Source organism: Leptonychotes weddellii, chromosome 3 (assembly GCF_054177405.1).
Source record: "Leptonychotes weddellii isolate Sample4059 chromosome 3, ASM5417740v2, whole genome shotgun sequence".
Lineage (NCBI taxonomy): Eukaryota > Metazoa > Chordata > Mammalia > Carnivora > Phocidae > Leptonychotes > Leptonychotes weddellii.
Window position 1 is genome coordinate 60047887 of NC_138371.1, and position 20350 is coordinate 60068236.

Below are 20350 nucleotides of genomic sequence, written 5' to 3' on the forward strand. Positions count from 1 at the left end.
GATGAAGATAGTGAGCACTAAAGAATGTGAGCATCATGGCACGGTTTGAATAGCAAAATTTAGCAAAATTTGAAAACAATCTTCATTGTCCAATAAGTGACTAATTAAATATATTCATACAAAAAGAAACCATGCAATAATTAAAAACAATGCTGTAAAAAAAATGAATTCATTGACATGGAAAGATATGTTAAGTAGAAAACTCTGGCTACAAAACAAGATCCCAATATGACCTAGTTTTTATTTTAAAAACACGTCTCTGTCTCCTTCTATATCTTTCATTCCACTCTCCCTCGTTTTTCAAAAGTATCTGGAGAGATAAACAGTAGAAACAGGTCTGGTAGTTAGCACTGATTTATCTACATGGGAGGAATTTGGGGTGTTTCCAACTGGTTCCCTTTAGTTTATCTGTATTTTCTGATTTTTCTAAAATAAATATGAATTGAATTACAATTTAAAAAGCCATTTTATAGAAAAAGAGAGATCAATTTAGGAAAGAGTGAGTAAGAGACACCTGGAGTACATATCTGAGGTCAACATCATGCAGGACTATCACCATCTTTTCCCAGAAGAAATGCTTTGATGCCACTGTCAGAATTTAGAGCTAGCTAGATTGAATATTAGCCTGACTCAACATGGTATTTCTTTTTGCTCTTATGCTAATGCTTAAAAGCTTGAAACACTGCACTCTACTCAATCCATTTCATCAAATATTTATTGAGCACCTACTACGCGCCAAGCATTAAGGGTACAAGATTAACAAAACATAGTTCTGTTGCATTTTAAGTCAATAAGCGCAATCATAGAAATCTGTACCTCTTTGAAAGTCGCAGATGGTTGTTCTGTTGATATTCTTAGAGGGGAAAAAACCCTCATAAGCAATCTTCATACAAGACACTGTCCAAAAAAGTTCATACTAAAAATAATCTATTCATGGTTTTACTGTTTTAACTCTTATAATATTTTAAACACAATGTAGCATTATGCTGAATAGTTATAAAAAAAAAAATACCCACATATTTGTGGCTCTTCACTATGGTACCAGCACTATTCTCCTTTTAAATCAATAGCCTTTCAATTCTTTTAGTAGAAATTATTTCAATCTGTTTAGTCTTTGAGCCAAACTCTCAGTTTGACTTTGAGATCTGACTGAAGACTCCAGTTTCCACATAAGGCAAAATTGTTTTTAAAGGCTAAGCCAGGCAGGCAGTTATGTTTCAAGCTAAAGTTGCTAAGCCCTGGGTAACCAACAAACAAATTAACAAATTAAAGACATTTAAAGTTGGACTTAGTGAATCTGAATAATTTTACTAGTTATATTATATATTATAATTAATTTTATGAATTAAAATTTCTATCTCAGTTAAGTAATTCCCATTCCTTCATCTTTGGTTTCCATTAATTGCTATTCCTATATCCAGAGGATTTTTTTTTTTTTTTGCATTACCATTATCTTATCATGGAATTTACATGAATCAATGTGTAAAGGAACTTGGTAATCACCTTGTACCAGTGTTTTATTTTGAGGAAGAGGAAATTTAAGCCCAGAAGTAAACTAACTTGTAGGAGTATAAGTTGCTTTGCAGAGTGCCTTTTGAAACATCAGGACATGATAGCTGATAGCTATCGTTACTAGACGCTTGTCCCTCAAATTCTTAGTCCATTAGTCTACTTGCCTTAGATTATTTCTCCATACTATTTGGTTAAACCATTCTTTGGAGTTGTACTCAGCGTAAGACATTATGCATGATGGTTTTTTTCATGGTATTTACTGGATCAATTTATTAATTTAACAAATATTTATTGAGTACTTACTCAGTGTTAGATACTGGTCTTGGCATTAATTTAAATGTTAACAAAAATTATGAAACAGTGAATATTATTTTAATTCTATATAAATAAGCATTTTATGGCTAGTTCTCTCCCCCATCCCCCGCCATGTGTAGATAGATATGTTTCTTCTTTCCTATGTGAAATCTTTCTAATTTTCTATTTTAACTGCCATTACATGCCAAACATGCAGTACTGAAATAAGCTTGTTTCTGAGAAGCATGTCTACACTAAGTCTCCTGGGTTTTATTTTATAAAGAAATACTAATTTCCCCTTTATAACACAAATTCTGTATTTCATAATCTTGAATAGGATGATACTTTCAAAAACTCTTTATCTCATTGGATTTAGGGCATTAAAGATTGCAGCATAATACTTTTCTTCTGGGCCTGCAGCATTTTGATTTTATTGTTAAGTAAAAAACTTTTATTAATTTTAAGACTTTGCTTTCAGAATGAAATGAAATAGTACCCATAATGCTGGTAGGTATGCCAGACCCAAAAAAACTGTTTTCCTTGTTTAAATTGTCTGTCTCTATTGTAAAACTGGCAGTCAATTTTTAGTAACTTCTGATTTTTATATTTGTTCTGTTCTTTTTTCACCCCTCATGCAGCATTTTGGTCTTATTTGCTTGCTCTCTCTTTTTGCAGGTCTGCCCTAGCTTCTTTTTCCAATCATTATTTGACTTTACTTGTCTTGCTGTCAATGCATCTCAGTCCTTGGATTCCAAATTGCTATTCTATATCCATTTGCTCTGTTCTGCTCTTGTCAGCCAAAATTGTTGTTCTTTGCCTGGTGGGACCTCAAAACTCTGATAATCTTCAGTTCCTGCCTCATTCAGAGATGGGTGATGCAAGGCATGGGAAACAGACTCTGTGGTTATACACTTAGGATTTCTCCCAAATTTCCCAAAGACTGAGCCTCTAATCTCCATCTGGAGGCAAACAACAAAGAAAGTTGCAGAACCTCAAAAAAAGGGGCTGGGTAGGTGGACTTGGGTGGGTAGTATTTTCAGATTTGGACCTAAGGACAAATATTATCAAGTTAGTATGGTCATACACATAAGGAGCTCTTGAACTTTTTGCAGGGGAGAGAGGGAAAGCTTAAAAATTGTTTGTAGGTAGTGATATTAAAATGTCACAAACACAGAAAGTTTCCTTGATGCTTGCAAAATAACTACAATACAAACAACTAACCGAAGTTTTAAATCTGATTCATAGGTGTGGTATGAAATAGCACTCTGGATGGGGGCACCTGGGTGGCTCAGTCAGTTAAGCGTCTGCCTTTGGCTCAAGTCCTGATCTCAGAGTCCTGGGATGGAGCCCTGCATCAGGCTCCCTGCTCAGCACAAGTCTGCTTGTCCCTCTCCCTCTGCCCCTCCCCCCCATTTGTGTGCTCTCTCTCTTTCTCTCTCTCAAATAAATAAATAAAATCTTAAAAAAAAAAAAAAGGAATAGTACTGTGGATGCTAAAACCAATGTCAGACTAGCCAAGTTCTAAAGTTACACCTATTGATACTATACTAACCAGTATTTCTAAATTTTAGTTTTAGGTCACACATAACACTAATATACCAATAAATAGAAACCATAAGTATATGTGTCAAAATACAGGAGGAAGACCACAGCTAAACTTTATAGAAAAACCTACCACCATGTAATTTAACATGATACTAAAACATTTTTGGCTATTTTTCTATTTATATGTACATTGAAGATAGAGCCAAATAGTGAATGAGTTTATAGGAAGGTATAAAGGCCATTTTTAAGTCCTGCTTTTGGGTGTGTCAATGTTTGTCATAACAGCAGAAGGAAGGCTGAAACAAAGTAGTAAATATCATAAAAGGAAAAAATACTGTTAGACAAATTCTGTCTTTAAAAACAGTGGCAAAACCCCCTATCTCCCTAGAGTCTGCATTGTCACCCTCCCAATAGATGCTGAGCTTTCAAGCAAACCCACAGTAGAAGGAAAACCTCTCCAGGAAGCCAGTGTCTTTCCAAACAAGGACAGCAGGTTTCTCTCTATTGTCGCTGCTTTCTCTCTCCTCTGGGAATTGGTTTGCCTTTCGATAGCAATCCAGGAAGGGTTGGTGCCCCCCAAGTTAGCAAGGCTCTGCCAAATACCAGAGACTCTTCTCTGGAAGAGGGAGGCTCCTCCTTTGGACGTGAGGCGCCCCTACCAGAGAGCGCGCTTACAGAAACGGAAACCACTAGCTGTGCCGAATGAGTCAAGTGATGAAATCAAGACTAGTACATGGGAAGGAAGCTCACCCAATAGCTCACGAACCTAACTGGTGACAGAAGCTGCTGAACCTTGCTCGAGTAAACCGTACGAGCCAAGAGTTGCAGCCGTCATGAGGTGGTTCTCCGGGGCACTGGGCCCCCCGGTCTCCCGGCAGTGCACCCCTTCATTTTGGCGAACCGTGGAGAGGAGCAGAAGTGTGTGAGGGGAATACAGACCTTCTGGTTCCCCAAGGACCCAGACTGACTTCTGGTTACAAGGTGACCACTGCCACCAGGTCAGGGCAGGACTCCTCAAATGTAGACGGGCAGAGACGCGCCTCGCTTGGAGAACCAGCCTCACGGTCCGCGGAGAGAGAAGGGGAGCGGCGGCTGCGCTCGGCGGGGACAGCGCCCCCACCCAGCGAGCGCGGCGCTCGGTCCTCACCTGGAGCGCTCAGGTAGGGCTTGGGCGGGGCGGGAGCCTGGCGCGCAGGCGCGGGGCGGGGGCCTCGCCCCTGCCGACGTCGCAGGCTGGAGCTCACCTGGGAGACTCCAAGAGGAAGCGGAGCCTCGGTTCGGCCTCTCCTGGCAACGCAGGAGACCCAGCGGGAAGGCAGGAGGCGGCGGCGGCGGAGGCGGAGCTGGACTGAGCGGCAACTGTAGCGACAGCAACCGGAGGCGCCGCCGCCGCCACCACCTGCACCTGGCGCCCGGCCCAAGTCCAGCGCCCGCCCGGCCGCTGCTTCCCGCCGTCCTGCCGTGCCCACCCGCCAGGTAAGCGGGCGGAGCGGCGCTCGGGCCAGGGGCGGGGGGACCAGTAGACCCTGGGCAGCGTCGCAAGGGGCGGTAGGACGGACTCGAAGGTTCACGTGGTGGGGAGAGGGGTACGGTCCCAGTGGCCGGTTGGAGGTGGTCTCGAGAGCAGTGTTTCAGTTGCCCCTCCCGAGACGCCGAAAGGAGCGCCCGAGGCCGGGGCAGGTGGCGCGCCGGGGGTTAGCCCTGTCGCCCCTGGCAGTCTCTGTAGGGAGGCTCCCGAGGAGCCGGACCCGGTCAGAAGTCCCGGTGGCCCGCAGCTTGACCCTGGGAGAGTCTGAGTTGGGAGTGGGGGGAGGTCTGAGGGGCTGGGCTAGGCGCGAGACGGCCGCGTTTGCACGCGTGCTAACAGGTTGCTGGTCTCCTCTCGTCCCTTTGCCGGGGCGGGCGGGGGTGGGGGGTGGGGAACAAGTCCGCGACGGGAAAGGGCATGGCTTTGCCAGGCAACTTTCCCAGCCGGACCCCAGACAGTCCTAGGCTGGAAACCGCGGCCGCCCTAGCCATTTAAATGGTTTCCGAGTGGTTTGGAAAGCGCTCTGTGGTTGGGACGCGGACATCTCTCTCTCTCCCTCTCTCTGGTCTGTACACTTTTCCGGGTGCACTCCCTAAGCCAGAGCTGCGCCCGCTTTCCGGTTTGATCGGGAAGAGCTATTTTCTTCGTGGCAGGAAGAAATCCAACTGCCACTCACCAACCGCACACCATCTCGTTAAAGGACCTGTTGACTTAAGACCTGTATATCGCGGCTCTGGTTTGCCTGTGGCATATGACTCAAAGGTTCAGAAAAACTTTGTTTCAGGATCCTGCCACGACTGAACCTGGGTGTGCCAGGCCCAAATTCCTTTCCCTGCCTAATTAGGCTTTTCTGAAGCTTAAGAATTGAGTGTGAAACTGGTGCTTACCTTAGCCTTTTATTTCCTTCTCTCTCAAAACTCATCAAAAACACTTCACTTCAAGCTCATCAAATAACTATATTTGTTTTTAGAACCCCATAGAGTTAACAATTTTTCTGATTTTAGAAAATGTGATTAAGCCAGTGTAACTTGCTATAAAAGTTATACTACATAATGAAGACATTTAAATTCAAATTCTGTTGTTAAAAAATAAGAAAGTTGCTGTGTTTTCATTTGAGAATTTCCGGTTGTGAGAAAATCTGTTGCTGCTTTTACTGTATACATTTTCTTTGAGTCTGTGGCTAAAAGACATGAGGTTAAAGTCATACCCTACAATTAGAATTCTTTAAATTTAACTTTTACTTTTTAATATCTGAAGTCTAGCATACATATTAGTTTAAACATTCTGAACAGCTTATTTGTACCAAGCGTCTTTCTTTTTATATCGCTTTAACTATATAGCATTTATACATAGAGATTTCTAATAATAAATGGCAATTCCAGTGCCTACATTTGTTTATGCTATATTTGCTGGTTTTTAAAAATACATTTTAAATTTGCACACTTAACAAAATACCTTAGGCAAATCCTATAGTTTGTTGTTGTTTTTATTAAATATTTTGTTTAAATTCAAATTAACAAATACTGTATTATTAGTTTCAGAGGTAGAGTTCAGTTGTATATAACACCCAGTGCTCATTCCGTCAAGTGCCCTCCTTAATGCCCATCACCCAGTTACCCCATCCCTCCACCCTCCTCCCCTCCAGGAACCCTCATTTTGTTTCCCATAGTTGAGTCTCTTATGGTTTGCCTCCCTCTCTCTCATTTTTGTTTTATTTATTATTATTTTTTTTAACGTGCAGTTAAAGATAAAAAGTCAGCCACACAAACAGGATGTCATTATTAATGATATTTTCAAGCAATGCTTTCTGCTTTTGTCAAAAGAGGCTGGCTGGCCCTCCTAATCTCTCCATTCGGAGAAATACATATGTTAAATACTATTTAAAAATTAGAGGTAGGTGTTGTTCCTCAAGTTTAGAGTATTAATTTAAACTTCATTGATTATTGAGCCAGATGTCATTAGACTATCTTTACTCTTAAGGGAGAAATGTAACATGTTTACATTAGCTAGAGTAACAGTGTGCCTCAGTTAAACTATCTGTAAAATAGAAAAACAAACAAACAAACTTCCCTAGATTAAGATAATGAGGCTTTAAATCAGGAATCTCCTCTTGTCCTAGCATTATCAGGATGCCCTTCTCACTTTGGATATTTAGTCAATCCATCCAGTTTGTGATAAACCAAAGCTGAGAGAGGTATTCTAACTTGAGCAAGTTAGCAAGTTAGTGGTAGACTTGGCATTATTATTCCAGAGACTTGACTCAAGGCTCATGTTATCTTTTCACCACCTTTAATCCCACTTATCATAAGATGTTTATCTTTTTGTCTTTCATATAGTTTGTAAGGCCTTTATGAGTACAGAATAGTCCATTGTTCTTTGTCCAGCTCTGATTTACCCTAATTTCTACTTGTCCAGATGATGCCTAATTCCAGGGAGAATGAGTGAGGATGTCATTCTTCTCTTACTGTGGATCACATGTGTATTGAAGATGCCATGTGGATTGAGATGTTTAATCCTTCCTTGGTATTTCAGAGCCACAGTTAATTTTTTAAGTCAACATGGACAACATAATTTAGTCTTCTGATCTTTTATTGTATTGGCTTAAAATATATTTTATGAGGCAGCAACCCAGGGTCATCCCTCCATTGGCAACACTCTAGATTTTTGGCTGGCAAGCACACTTCTTCAACATTAGTATTTTTAAAACTTCTTTTTGGACTGTAATCCTCAATAAGAAATGTATTCTATGCTTCAGTGCAGTACCCTCTGTGTGTGTGTGTATGTGTAACAAGGCTCACAAAACAATATTTAACCTCACAACGTGGATTTTCTCTATTATTTTATTTTATTTTATTTTTATTTTTATTTTTTTAAAGATTTTATTTATTTATTTGACAGAGAGACACAGCGAGAGAGGGAACACCAGCAGGGGGAGGGGGAGAGGGAGAAGCAGGCTCCCCGCAGAGCAGGGAGCCCGATGTGGGACTCGATCCCAGGACCCTGGGATCATGACCTGAGCCGAAGGCAGTCGCTTAACCGACTGAGCCACCCAGGCGCCCTCTATTATTTTAAAAATACTGGTTTCAACACACTGGATTGATTTTTATGACCACAAATGGCTGGAACCTACAATGCAAAAAATGGCATCCTATTGAATTTGCATTTTTAAGGCTGATTTTTCTATTAGCATACTGTGTCATATACACACACATATTTGAAAGCAAGAAAACCAAACTGTATATTTTTAAAAATATAGAATTGTACTCTAATTCTCATTAAACATTTAGAACTTGAGACTCTAGGACCTGATGCTAGACTAAATCTCTCAAACATAGGAACTGTATGAAATTTCACTGTACATTACTGTGTTTTAAATGGATCCTTCAACATAGTGTAGTATGTTTGGGGACAGGGAAAACGAAAAGTTTTTCTGAGGGGATTTTGATGGTAACAATTACCAAGTGAAAGTTTGAGAGAGAAAAATAATTCTGTCCAGCTCTATTCTAAGTTCTAAATTTTATGGCATGTTAATAGTGCTAGATGGGATGTTAAAAAAATTATTAAAGTAAACATAAGCTAGTTTATTGTTGTAGTCTGTTAACATTTTATATATATTTTTCTTTTACTATGAAACAGATATAAGAGACAAATTTTTGGAATCAGACTCCTAGCCCCTAAAAAGACTAGATTGGGAGATTGAGAGGTTGGATGAGGTCCCTAAGTGACCTGTAGGGACATAGGCTTGGAAACTCTGATGGGATGATTAAGCCTTCCATAGAAGCTTTTAATTTTCACTCCTGATAGAAGGAATTTTTCTCCAAAAGAAAATAAGTATATTTAATATTTTGCAAATGATCAATGCCCAAATCATCTTGAGAACATATTCAGTTCTCTGGTTCATAAAGTGTAGAAATGGATTTGTTATGACAGATCTTTTATGGTTAGAAAATCTGATAGGGAAGGACATATTTTTTTTTTTTAAAGATTTTATTTATTTATTTGACAGAGAGAGACACAGCGAGAGAGGGAACACGAGCAGGGGGAGTGGGAGAGGGAGAAGCAGGCTTCCCGCGGAGCAGGGAGCCCGATGCGGGGCTCGATCCCAGGACCCTGGGATCATGACCTGAGCCGAAGGCAGACGCTCAACCAGCTGAGCCACCCAGGCGCCCCGGGAAGGACGTATTTTCAATCACCTAATTATGCATCAGAATTATGCATCAATATCAGAATAATTCATTTTCTATAATTTGGGTAATTTTAACACAGTTAATGTACTGCTAATAGCAACATTGAATTCAAATCAGTGCCACAAATGGCAAGAGACCAGAATGCATTAATTTATGTGGTACAGCAGAGACGAGGAGGACTCTGAATACTGGGTCATTAGTGACTATTGACAGATGAAATTTCCTTGAGTCATTCTCTGAGTTGGGCTCATATTTTTGGCACCAAATAGAGTATTTCCCCGAGTTTACATTTTCCCTGTAATTGTTTTAGTTTTAAGCTGTCCCACCAGTTTGTTCATCTATCCCAATCCCCGCTGGACATCTTTAAGATGTCATAATTATCTGAGATCATTCATCCCATCAAAGACAAAAACAACCTGTTTTACTTCCTTTATTTTATTTGTAGGTGTTACTACATTTAACATTTCTTATCCACAATTCCAGAACCAAAAAAAAAAAATCTCTGAAAACCAAAATGTTTTTGGTAACTCATTTGTCAGCAAAACTTGAACTCAATTTGCTACAAAACCTAAATGCACTGTCAGGAAGCTATTTATCATTTATTCCACTTGGTGGGATGTGTCTTCTACAGACATGCTGCTATATTTGATTACTTGGTATTGTTCCAGGAACTGTTGGGGGTACATTGTTATACTGGGTATGTAAACCATGTCTCCTTTCTAACATCCAAAATACTCTGAATTTTTTTTCAAAATATTCTGAACTTTAAAACATATTTGGCTGCAGGGATTTTGGAGAATGGCTTATGGATCTGTACCACTATCCAACTATCATGGCAGAAATCCAGGAGTCATTTTTTTACTCTCTTTTCTTAACCTCCACAACTATCAGATCACTGAATCTGTTAACATTTTCACCCTTCTTTCCCCCACAAATTCTACTTCTCTAGTTCAGGGTTTCATCAACTCTTAACTGGGGTACCATAGCCACCTGCTACCTGAAATCTTAGCAGATGGTGTTAAGCTCAAATCCGTTCTCAGCAGAACCCCCTCAGCTAATGATCTCTAAAAATGTAAACCTGAATTCTCCTCTGCTTAAATCTTTTAGTAACTTCTCATTGCTCAGGATAGAACCCATGGTCCTTAAAATGGTCCCACAGAATCTGACCCTTGTTTAACTGTGGATCTGTACTCGGTAAACCAAAATTTTATATTCCAACAACAGAGTTCATTGTTTTTTCCTGTGTGCTTTTCTCTTGTTACTACCCACCCCTGCTGAGATACCTTCCTTTTATCTTTACCTCTGTAACTCTTTCTGGTTTTTAAGACTCAGTTGAGTTCTCACCTCACTTAGGAAACTGTACCCCACAACACACACACCTCAATATACACCTGAGCTGGGGGGAGATGTCCTATTCATAATTCTATCATGCACTTTACATATATGATTGAATATAATCTGCTTTTGTGCCTGTGTACACACACACACACACGCACACACCTTTAGATATTTGCAAAGCATGGAATATTTCTCTTTCCTCTAAGCCTATTGTGGAGTAAAAATATTAGGGTAAAAGTGGCACAGGGAGGGGAGAGGAATCGGGCAGGCAGGATATTTGCTTTTTTTATGGGCAGCAACCACAGAAATTGAGGAGTAAGGAAACTTGTTTCATGTACATAATTAGTCTATTGAATTTAGATTGCTGTTATTTCCATCTTATTCCTTTGAATTCTGTATTATTTTTGTGCCTTTTGGTTTTGTTCCAAGACCTGGGTTTTACCATTTAGAAGTGAAGAGTTAACTTTATGATTGAAATGTCTTATAGTTTTTGTTTGTGAATGTTTTACAATTGAGTATATTGCTGTTGGTGAGGAGTTAAGGGGGGCAGCTTTTACTTAAATCATATAATCAGACTAGACCAAAAAAAAAAAAAAAGGCATTCTGTCAGTTTTACCTCTTACATAAATACTTTTTTTTTTTTTTTAAGGTTTTATTTATTTATTTGACAGACACAGCGAGAGAGGGAACACAAGCAGGGGGAGTGGGAGAGGGAGAAGCAGGCTTCCCGCGGAGCAGGGAGCCTGATGCAGGAATCAATCCCAGGACCCTGGGATTGTGACCTGAGCCCAAGACGCTTAACGACTGAGCCACCCGGCGCCCCTTACATAAATACTTTTCAAATCTATCTACTTTTGTCCATTCCTGTCACTACCATCATCTCTTGCCTGGATTTTTGCAAATGGCCTCCCTATTGATTATCTGAATTCTTGCTGGTTGGTTCCCCATGCTGTACCCAGAGGGATCTTTTCAAAACATTCAAAACTGCTTAAAGCCCTTCATTACCTTAGGATAAGGCAAACTCCTTGACTCAGCCTAAAGGCCTGGCACGATTTTGTTCCTGCGTAGTGCGCACACCTCTGTCATGTTACTCTCTGTTCTGGCTCTGCTAGCCTTTTTTTATCACCGTGTTCCTCCTGCCTTTGTCTTTTCAAGGGTCATCATCCCTGCCTGGAACTCTCTTCCCTCCTCTTTTGGCCTATCTAGCTAAAACTCACCCTTCAGATTCCAGTTTGAGCTCCCCCTTTCCAGCACTAAGTAGAATTTTTCACCAGTCTTCTCCTCCCCCACCCCCACCCCTAACTGTGGATTAAAGTGAAGACTGTAGTCTCAAGAAATAAAGTCCAACTTAGTACCTGGGGGTGTTAACTTTGTGAGTTTTCTCACAAAGGGAAAAGACTTTAATATGTGGCTCCTGTTTTTAAAATGAGGTTTTAGTTATTAATTAATGTCTTTATATTTTTTATTAATTAACAAGAGTTAATATTTGTTGTCTTAATAAGTATTAGCCCTTATTTACTATTTTACTATTGAGCACTTATGTGCCAGGCATATTTTAAGCAATTTACGTGAATTAAACATTTAATCTTCAAAGCCACTCAATGAGGTGCATGCTATTTTTCTCCCTATTTTAGAGACAAGAAAATTGAGAGATTAAGTAATTTGCCTCTGTCTATGAGGCCAGTGAGATGTCAGAGCCAGTGTTCAAATCCGGGCTGTCTGATTCCAAATCCTGTACTTCTATCCTACTTATATGTAAGTAAAATTAGAAAGAATTATTAAAAGGCTCACAACAGCAACAGCAACAAAAATCCAGTCAACTCTTTTTTTTTTTATTTAACTTATTGTGGAGATAAAAATGATGCTTTAATGTGCAGAGTTACAGGTTATCATTCTACTAGCATACTAGGGTATCTGTGGGATCCCCTGGATCCCCGTGTTGGGACTCCCTGCTCAGTGGGGAGTCTGCTTCTCCTCACTCAGTCACTCACTCTCCAATAAATAAATCTTCTAAAAAAATTAAGAATAAAAAATTAAAAAAAAATCCAGTCAACTCTCATCTCCCTCAGTCCTGCTGCCTCTAGGCAACAACGTCAACCTCTTTTAGGTGTTTTTTGCGGTATTTGTCTTTTGCAATAATATGTATATACTGCTATTTCTTAAGTTATCAATATTTGATATTATCTACTGACTTCCCATTAAAGGAGATAAATATTTAGCTCTCTTACACACATTCCCCTTGCTCTCCCTTCTTCTGCCTCCCAATATAATTCTCACATTTTTTGTTTCCATTTTAGTATTTACTTATGATGATTATGTACATATTGTTTACTGAGGCAAGTATATTGTGAGTCTGAGTAAAATTATTTTAATCATGGAGTTAATAATTAATTCATTTAAGAAAAAGATAGCTTAGTTTTTCCACATATCAGTTTCTATTTCTATATACTCCCACATCTTCTCAGTATGATTTTTCCACATAATCACACCAATTTATTGGTTTCTTCTGAAGCTCTCTGTCCTCTCGTTCCAATTTGGACTATTGCTTACTAGAACTGTTCCATAGCAGTTGTTTGGGATTTTTCTTTACTGACATTTCTGATGGAATTCCTATTTCTTAGATACGGATGATTTTATTGTTTATTTACTGTCTCATGTACATTCCCCAGTAGCTTCTTGAGAAATGGGATTAAGAAATTTGAGATATTACCTGTCAGAAAATCTTTATTCTATCTTCACTTTTTTCCAGTTTATTTTTTAAGTAGTCACTCTCTTCACAGGCTCCAAAATTTTAAAAAAGTAAGGAGGTGTATATGATAAGTCTTCCTTTCATTGTTGCCCTCTGACACCTGATTTTCCTCCTCCCTGTGAGCAAACAATGCTCTGTATGTGTGTGTGTGTGTGTGTGTGTATAAAATATATAATATATATAATTTGCCTACCTAGGACTTCTGATGCAAATTATTTTCTTTGTTTTATTTGAGCTTTTTGACCATGACCTTTGTTTTTCTCAGATATGACCCATTTTTTTTTAACTGATTAAGACTTGTTGCTGTCATTACCTCGGTCTCCTTCTCATACCCTTACCCTCTATCATGACCTCTGTTAGCATTCATGGCCTCTTGCCCTGTTATTTTAGCTCCAGGTCCTCCTCTGCAGATAATCTAGAACAGAGAGCATTCCTTAGCTGGTCTTTTTCAGCAAATCAAGAACCCATCTTTACACACTTCACCATTTAACAACCTTCCCAGCCTCCACATCAATTCATTTGCTGAATTCAACTAACCCTGACTCCCAGATCTCTTACCGAACCTCCATACCCCTTCTATTCAATCCCTCACCTGGATTACTTTTAATAGCCTCCTAATCACCTTCAGTCTCCTTTCTGGCTTGCCCCTCAGCCCCCAAAAATCTATATGCAGCACAGCGTCAAGAATAAGCATTTTAAAATTTCAGTTGTGGGATTAGGTCATCACCTTATTTAAAACCCCTCAGGGCCTCTCCCCTTTACCTAAAGAATTAAGTACAAATCCCACAGAATTAGGTATCCCTCTCTTCCCTATATGGAGATTGGCATTCAGCATTCTCATAGACCTCACTGTGTGGTAACTGACTATGTATGGTCCCGAGGAAAATTATCCTGTTTGAGGTTGGCTTTTGAGAGAAGAATTAAAGTTTAGTCTGACACTGGTTTATTTCCAACTGAAACATGTATTAATAAGACGTTTTCATTCTTTACCCATGAGGGGTGGGTAATGCAGGAATTTCAGATGGTGACTAGATAAGTGGGGGGATATTGTATGTTTCAAAATAGGTGCAAATATCGCCTAATCTTAAAGGCAGACATTGATTTTATGCCTTTTTTTTTTTTTTTTTTTTAATGATGTTACGGGTTTGTGAAGGACTATTTGGTTCTTTTATATCTGGGAATGTGGAAGTTAATGGAGACTGGGTAAGTACAGGGAAATATGTAAATGTTCAGGTTGAAGACTTTTTGGATTTCTAGACCAGGAGTTGGGAAACTACAGCCTTTGGGCCAAATTCTATCCACCACCTGTTTTTGTAAACAAAATTTTATTGGAACTGGCTGTGCCCATTCATTTGTCTATTGTGTATGACTGCTTTTGCACAACTAAAATAGAGCTGAGTAGTTGTAGTAGAGACCGTAAGGTCCACAAAGTAAAACATATTTACTCTTTAGCCCTTTATAGAAAGTTCACTGACACGTTTTCTAGAGAGGAATGGAAGCTGAAAGGTGGAGGATGAGTACCCATTGAGTTGTAGATAAGCCTGTAGAAAGGTGAATGCAAAGTGATAGCAATTGAGCAGCAAGCAGTCTTCCTCACTTGCTCCCCCATTCCCTTATCCCTTAGTATTCTGAGGCCTCAAAAGGGAGAATGAGTGGATAGAAATTGTCTACTAATTGTGAGTTTTGGGACTCCTTCATAAAAGGAATATTCGCTGAACTTACTGTGTGCAATCTGCATGCCTATCCTCTAACTATGTTCCATGATAAGGCCCAGTATACTCTCCCTTTACTAAGATATTGAGAAAAACATTAGTGAGGGAAGTCCCTGCATTAGTGGGGAAAAAAAATCTGTGGTTGCTCTCCTTTGTAGGCTATTAAGATTGGCTCCCTGGTTTCAGTGGAGATGATGGGATCCCATAGTAGCAGAAGACAAGTGGTAGCATTTAATCACCAAAGACAAAGAAGGGATGTATGCAGTAATGGAAATCGGGGACAGAGATGTAATCAGAAGGCATTGTTTTGCAAATGGGATGAATGAAATAGTTGGGCAGTATTACAATATCACTTTGTGTACATACCAGAAAAAACTAGGCCTGGGGCAAAAACATGGACTTTGGTTGCCACAGTTGAGCATCATTACCTCTCACCCAGTTTCCAAATGTAAGTCATTTCACAGGCCCAGAGCCCTTTGATTGAAGTTGAGGCCTGGTCTTGAGGAAGGCTGCACAATTGCTTCAAGGATTTACCACAGATCTTCCTCAAAAGCCTTCTCCAGAGAGACATGTAGCCATGCTTTGGGGAAAAGAAAATACTCAGACCTTTCATACGAATTCCTAGGGAGCCAAAATACCATTTGTGGCCCTCTAGTCATAATGGGGAATTATAGTAGGTAGGTAGTAGATGGAGTCTTTGCTCAAGTCTGACTCACAGGAGGCCCAGGTGTCAGCAGATCTACCCTGTGCTTATTTCTCCCATTTCCTTAATGTGTAAGGAAGACATTCTGGATGACTGGCAGAATCCCTATATTGGTTCTCTAAGTCATAGGTTGAGGACCATTGTGATAGGAGAGCTAAGTGGAAGACCTTAGAACTTCTCTTCCTTCTAAGATAGTAAATCAGAGATAATACTGTATCCCCAAGGGGATTGTTGAGATCAGTGCCACCCTCAAAGATTTGAAATAAGACTTGAGATATCTATCACATCTCGATTAGCTCACTTATTTGGCCTTTGCAAAAGTTGGATGAATCTTAGAAAATGAATGGACTATTGTAAGCTTAATCACTGGATGATTCCAAATGTGCTTGCTGTCCCAGATGTGATATCTTTACTTGATATAATCAACACAGCCTCTGGCATTTGGTATGTAGCTGTTGACTTGGTTAATTGCTTTTTCTCCATACCAATTTACAAGGACCACCAAAGGCAATTTGCTTTTATCTAGCACAGCCAAGGCCAGGTCAGTTCTCCTGTCCCAGAAATCTTAATTATCCCAACAACCCACAAAATATCACATTGATTTACTATGTTGATAATACTATGTTGATTGTATCTGATGAGCAAAAAGTAGCAAGTACCTTAGGTGTCTTTGTGAAGTTTATGAGAACCAGAGGGTAATCAGACCCAGAAAAATTTGGGAGCATTTCAGTAACATTTCTGGGCATTCAGTTGGGTCACTATACTTAATAGACCTTTATTTTTGGAGGTGACATTTTCTTCTCTCCTTCCCATTTTCTTCTTCTTTAAACAAATTATTACATTGAAATTGTTTAATATTAAGTTTATAATTTAGTCTTTAGGTAACAGGATATTAGGTGGGATTGTGACAGAATTTGAAAAGTAATTCAGAATGTCACAGTAATGGATACAATGCTATCGGCACTCTGCATCTCATTTTGAGGTTTCCTCTTCACTTGTGAGGAGGATGCTTGCATCTTGTTAGGTAGAATATAGAGTTGTTTTGTTATTGTACAAGAGTTCAAATGTGTGAGAAAGTGTGTACATATGGAAACTGAGTAGTCAAAAGGGTAGACTATGCTGTTACCTATTTATTGTCTCTCAGGTCCAAATTTAGTCTCTTCTGCTCTGTAATAATGGAGCAGGGCCCTGTAAATATTTCTCCTTTGCTGACTGGTATTGATGTTAAGCCTTACCAGTAGAGGGCACTGGAGGGACACTGGAAATAGAAGGTGCTTCCCTTCCTGGTTTCAGGGTGGCTTCCTGGTTAGGCTCTTTCTGGGCATATTTTTTCTCTATTTCTCAGCCTCCACATAGTTTTCACTAGTGTTAGGTAATTGTGTGGCGCATCTTTGTCTAGAGTTGGCACACCCCTACCCCCTGCACTTTCTCCAGAGCTTGACTTGGGCAGTAGTGTTGTACCCTGGAGTTATAGACATCATGGACCTGTTCCCTTGCCTAAGTCACTGATCCCCACACACTGTGTTTAGCCCCACACATGTGCACTCTGGGGGCCCCACAAAACTGGGTTTCTAGGGAGCCTGCTGCCCAGATTTTATCCCAGGAACCAGCTTGGCGCCATATTGGCCCAGGCTATACATGAATGTACACTAGACTCTTGTAGAAGACAGCTTCTTAACTCCAGGTGCCATCAGCAACCAGAAGCAAGCAGTTATCCTCAGCACCTAGCATATTCCAGGGTTTGACACCTCGCTATGATTGGCTTCTTCTGGGACTCCACAGAGGGCAGATTTTTTTGGCAAGTCTCACTAGTGAAACACCTCTGTCACTTTTCCACCATCAGGGAGCCAACACTGTGCTCTCTCTGTAGAGATCTCTGGATCTCAGCGCTGGTGAGGGGAGGGTTCTTCCTTGGGCCCTTATCTCAGCCTTGTGGGTAGTGGTTGCCCCTTATATCTACTACTATAACATTTAGAATTCTCTTTCACTCACTAACCAATTCCCTGTTACTCCAATCTTCTCAATAATAGATTAAACTTTCCTTTTTCAAATCACTATGTAGTTTTGTCTCCTTACTAATCCAAGAGCCATCAATTATGTTTACAAGGTAAATACACAGAGAAATCTTTTAAAATGTAGTCCTTCTGCCCAGGGGAAGTACTAGTTAAGTGGGTAATCTGTGGGACCACTCAAACCACTCCTCAAAATTTCTCTACTGTCTAGTATGTCATAAATTATCAGTATATATCTTTCACAGCTACAGATTCATTCACAGTAGCTGGAGAGTATGTGAGCTCCCCTTCACCATCATCCTACCCTCTCACCAAAGTGTATTATAGTTCCGTAATTACTTGTTTGCTCCAAACTGTAACGGTAGAATTGGCTGGTCCACAAAATCAAGATCCTGTCTATAACCTTTCACCTTCAAAGATAATATTGTTAATGGAGATGCTTATCTGACCAGGTTTAGCTGAGAAGTTGGATGTTTGGCCACACGCTTTTCTGTATTAAAACCTGTGCCTCTAAGTTGTTGGAGGTCAACTCTGTCACTAGGCTCTTTGTCACATAACCTGCAGATACTACTGTTCAGAAAGTCATCCTACTCTATGACAATTACATGCAATTAGTTGTCCGCTGGTGGCATTTTCCAGCCAGCTAGAGCTACTCTACTTTGTCTTTAGCTGGGATCTTTGGGATGTTTCTGCCTCCTCCATCTCGGTGCAGTTTGCTTTGCATCAGTGTTTGTCACCTGTCATACATCCACAAGTCACTTCCTGCTCAGAAGAATTGCAGGCAAGGATGTGGACATGGACTTAGACATAATCAAAACTAACAAACCACAATAGAAAGTCACTGTGAAATTTGATTTTACCAATGAATACAAGCAGAAATGACTTCCTGCCACTCCTCCCTTCCCTAACCAGCAGATGAGGGCACTTAATAAAATCTCTGCCCGAGCACATAAGGTTTATTATTAGGACAAGTTTTTTGTTGTTGTTGTTGTTGTTGTTTTTTAATTTGATTAGGAAATCTAGATGATAATGTGTGGCAGTGATTCAGTATATATTAATTTTGCAGTGCTATACTTTTCTTAATCTACAATCTATGCTACATTTTAGGTATATAGTTTTGTAATTTTTTGCTTTTTGTGATTACCCTTAACTCTTTATATCATGCTTTAATTCTTGCAGTAGCAAGCACATTTCATATACCAATTAGGCTTTGTGTCAGTTAAAGTCACCTGGAACCAGACCTTAAATCCCTGGGGATGTAAAGGTTTATTCTCTTGAATATAGGAACAAGAAATGGAAAGAACCACTTTCCTCTTATTTTATTAAATGTTACTTTCATGTGCAGTTATGAAATGCTCTGTTTTTACTGTTTTAGAAGATTGCTTCAGTTGGAATTTTTAAATTAAACTAACAGCTTAACTAATGTTTTTGCAATGTGTCCTTTTCCACCTGGAAGGGACAACAGAGACTAAAGATGGATCTTATCTTGATCTTTTCCCATTTGAATCTGCATTTAAACAACATTCTCAGGTGATTAATTGTCACACTAGAGTTTGAGAAACCATAGTCTACAAAACTGGTAGCCACAGCTTTGTAGTTGGATTATTTTAATTTGTGGTATTTCAGTTCTTTCTGTTCAGAGAGAAACATATTTTTACCCCTGAGAATAATCCATTGATTTTAACCCAGTTAAAATTTTGTGGATATTTTTATTTATTATTAATGCCCTCTTGTAATGTCTACATATAAACTAGCATATAGATTGATATTCTTTAAGACCAGGGGCCTCTGAATTTTATTGTATTTTTCTAATTTTAGACATTTATACTTTAGAATTTAGAAGGTCTTTGAATTTAAATTAATTTTTTCTAGTTTAAAAAACGATTTCATGGTATTCCTATCTCCTGTGAATCTGATGTTTTATAATTAGCAAATGACCATTTTAGATAGGTGTATTTAAGGGTTTAGAAAGTACAATAAGAACAAGACCTTCATCTGCTCGTTTCTATATCCTGAATTTGCTGTTGTGCTGATTTTTTGTTTTTTCATCTATGAAACTTCTGAGTTTAATTGGAAGTTGATTCTAGGAGAAATTTGTTTTGTTTTACTGGCTGTTTTCACATAGGTCTTCAAATTTGGTAAGTAGTGAGGTCTAGGAACATGATGTTATTCCCAGGAATGGGAATTAAGAATTCTGGTTTTCTTTAACTCATTCATTTATTGTGTTGGATTATGTGTTTTATTGTTCAGAGTATGGGTTTTTCCATCTTTATGATGGGAATAAAATATTTTAAAGATGATTTTACAACACTATAATTAGTAATAAAACCCCAGTGCCTCATTTATATCACCATTAATTTCTAAGCCTTTTCAGGAAACTTTGGGCCATTCATGCTTTGGATTTCATCTAATCTATCTAAGTCAAAATAACTTTTGGTCATTTTATATCAAGAATCTATTTTGGGGATGCCTGGGTGGCTCAGTCAGTTAAGCGTCTGCCTTCGGCTCAGGTCATGATCCCAGAGTTCTGGGATCGAGCCTCGCATGGGGCTCTCTGCTCCGCGGGAAGCCTGCTTCTCCCTCTCCCACTCTCCCTGCTTGTGTTCCCTCTCTCACTGTGTCTCTGTCAAATAAATAAAATCTAAAAAAAAAAAAAAGAATTATCTAGAGAGCCTAAAATAACAACAAAAGCAGGCCCTATGTATGCCTTGCCCCTGGAACAATTAAATCAAACTCTCTAGAGGGGAAGCCTAAGGCACTCTTTTTTTTT

General features: G+C 39.5%; 1 protein-coding gene across 5 annotated transcripts in view; it reads left to right on the forward strand.

The window, feature by feature from the left end:
- The window catches only part of GALNT3 (polypeptide N-acetylgalactosaminyltransferase 3), a 65030-nt gene that overhangs the window by 16735 nt on the left and 27945 nt on the right, over positions 1 to 20350 (forward strand). Inside the window, exons 1-2 of one of the 5 annotated variants that reach the window (XM_081814271.1) lie at positions 4086 to 4827; positions 12039 to 12159. The gene's annotated coding sequence lies outside the window, so the exon portion shown is untranslated. Of the gene's footprint in view, positions 1 to 4085; positions 4828 to 12038; positions 12160 to 20350 lie in introns of those variants that run through there. The other 4 variants (XM_081814272.1, XM_081814273.1, XM_006735849.3 and 1 more) reach the window with 4 other exon arrangements.